Genomic DNA, 3,259 nt, shown 5'->3' with positions numbered 1-3,259 from the left:
TCCGCGACGCGCGGGAGAATGGTACCTGGTGAGGCGGGGACGCCGTCTGTTGCCCGCTTCCGTCTACAGGAAGTGCGCAGCGCCCCCCTCCCTTCTCCTACAGTACCACTGGCCAACCTCGGAGGACCGCGGTCATTTGCCAATCCCAACCAATCCAGTTCTGGGTCTTCTGATTCCCAGCATGCAGCACCGACTCTGATACTATTTCTACCGGGACATCATTCTCAAAGAGGTGCTCGGGGGTTCCGAGGCAGCACTGCATCCTGGGATTTGTAGTTTCTCTGAAGGCCACTGTTGCTCCGCGGCCGCACTACATCCTGGGACTTGTAGTTTCTCACGTTGAATGTTAAGCCTTTGGTAATTTTAGAGGTTGTCCAGGGGTCCTTCTGCGGGTCGGAGATAATCTGCAGAGAAAAGATTGAAAATTGGGAGTACGGTTTCTATGCTAACAAGATCGTGCTCTTTAAGAAACACCATCTGTCTTTTAGTGAAAACTTGCAAGAGCATCTTTACGGCTGGCGCAATCGGCTGGCCTCATTTCCTTTTTTCCCGACACCTATTACTGAAAACTAACCACGCCCCCACCCCAGAGGGTTGGGGCCTTTCTCCATCCTTACTAACTCCTCCCAGCACCGGGTTGCTCAAACTTTCCTAGATTCAGAGATCACGCCCTGAAATTCCAGGCGTTTGCCGCGGATGCTGAATTCTGAGACCATCTTTGACATTCCACGCCCCAGCACTCTGGCTCTTTGAGCCCCTCTCTCGCTTGTCGATCGGCCTGTCCTTTTCACTTGCTTTGCCGTGGTTAAATTCAGGTACCCTTCCAGAAAAGCTGAAACAGCTAAATAAAGTTTGCCCTCTGTTTACGGGCCCGTGGCAAGAAGGTAATGTAGGGCCAAGACACCATTTCAAATTGCTCAACTAGGCGCTGTTGTGTTAACGATGTCCAAAAAGGAAAAATAAATACAGGGGAAACAAAATTTGTTGACCTAATTAATAACTTTTGCTTGAAGGACATGTTTTGTTGATTTGACAGATAGAAGTCATTGCTTTTAACGGACAGATTGCTCTGGGTTAACTTTTCAAAGCCTTTGCAAAAAAAAAAAATTTTTTTTTAAGTTTTTGGTTTTAACGACATCTTGGAGTAGAGTTTGGTAGGGAGGAGAGACAGTGGGATGAGGAGAGGAGGCGTGGGCTCATTTTCAATCATATTTTTCCTCCTTTACTTCAAAAGTATTGTTTTCTTCCCTTCTCTTCCTCTTTTCCTCATTGTATCATCACCCTCTAAAGGATGACTATATTAGTTGCCTAGAGAATGATAGAATTTTCCAGATGAGAATACTGAAGCTAGCTAATAACAGATTTAGGGCTAGGATCTAGTCTAGAACTGTCGTGTGTGTGTGTGTGTGTGTGCGCAAAATTTTACTGTATTTTAAAAATTTATTTATGTAGTCAATATAATATATGCCTATTACAAAAAAATACAGATTGCAGATGTTTTTTTCATGCACTTTTACATCATCATACTGTGTGTATATGATTTTGAATACTGTTAACTTTCCAATTTAACTTCTCTGTAACCAAAATCTCAACAAGCATCATGTTTAATGTCTGTATAGAATTGCATCATATAAACATACCATGATTCACTTAAGTATTTCCCTAATGTTAGACATTTACCCATTTGCCTTGCTTCCATTATTAAAATTTTTTTTCAAGAGAGATGGAGGGTGGGGGATGGGAAGAGAAAGACTCAAGCAGGCGCCACATTCAGCACACAGAACTGGATGTAGGGCTTGATCTCTCATACCATGAGATCATGACCTAAGCCAAAATCAAGAATCAGATACTTGTGGGCGCCTGGGTGGCTCAGTGGGTTGAGCCACTGCCTTCGGCTTGGGTCGTGATCTCAGGGTCCTGGGATCGAGTCCCTTGTCAGGCTCTCTGCTCAGCGGGGAGCCTGCTTCCTCCTCTCTCTCTGCCTGCCTCTCTGCCTGTTTGTGATCTCTCTGTCAAATAAATAAAAATAAATAATCTTTAAAAAAAATAAAATAAAATAAAAATAAAAAAAAAATCAGATACTTGGATTGAGCCATCCAGGTGCCCCTACCTCATTTCTATTTTTTAAATCATTTTAAGTAATGCTATGTTTAGTATCTCCGCAATAATCTTTGACTATGTTTCTGATTATTTCTTTAGGATATGAACATTTTATTTATTTTTTTATTTTTTTTCAAAGATTCTATTTATTTATTTGACAGAGAGACCACAAGCAGGCAGAAAGGCAGGCAGAGAGAGAGGAGGAAGCAGGCTCCCTGCTGAGCAGAGAGCCGGATGCGGGGCTTGATCCCAGGACTCTGAGATCATGACCTGAGCCGAAGGCAGCGGCTTAACCCACTGAGCCACCCAGGCGCCCCAGGATATGAACGTTTTAAAAGATTTTGATAATCTGTTGACAGGGTCTTTTCAGGAAAGATTCTCCTAGCATATGCTTTAAACCAGTAATGTATGAAGAAATATTTAGGGTTTTTATCAATATACTAGCTTTACCAAAATTTTTCTTTTCTTTTTTCCATCATGCTATTCTGCCCTTAAGCTTACCTTAAAAAAAGGAAAGAGAGAGCTGGTGGATGGGGAGAAAAAACAGCTAAAATACAAATAGGATATACAATAACGGTGGTCATACATTCTAAAAGTGATAATTGGTTTTTAATTTTCCATCAGTCTCCATCTTTAAAGGGAAGCTCTTAGATTATATGAATGGAGTATCAAGTTTTATTTTTTAAAGTCTTAGTATCATTCCAAAGGTCCCACTCAAGTATTTTCAACAAATGTCTCTATATTACTAGAATTGGGAAAATCTATTTAAGCATAAATAACAATTCAATGTAATTCCATAGCACAGAATTCTCAGAATATGATCTCATTTTAGCTATTTAGAAACATTGAGAAGTAAACCAAATATTTTTTTCATTTGCTTACAGAATCTGTTGGAAAAAACTAAGCTTAACAGAAGTTAAAGTTCAGGTTCTCTCGGTATATTATTAAAGAAATCAATCAAGGAAGCCATTAGACTGAGATGGCTCTAAAACCTTGGTACCCTATAGAAGCAAACCAAAACCTGAGCCAGAGTCAATTCCTGTAAATGTCTAAGAACAACCAATCACAAATAGCTAAGTAGATTTTCCCAAATAATGCAAATGCTTAAACTATAGTCAAATAATTTCTTGCTTTGCTTCTTCATTTTCTCTGTAAAAAC

The sequence above is a fragment of the Lutra lutra genome, chromosome 4 (genome assembly GCF_902655055.1).
Source record: "Lutra lutra chromosome 4, mLutLut1.2, whole genome shotgun sequence".
In the NCBI taxonomy this organism is placed as follows: domain Eukaryota; kingdom Metazoa; phylum Chordata; class Mammalia; order Carnivora; family Mustelidae; genus Lutra; species Lutra lutra.
Note: the sequence above shows the minus strand (reverse complement) of the source record.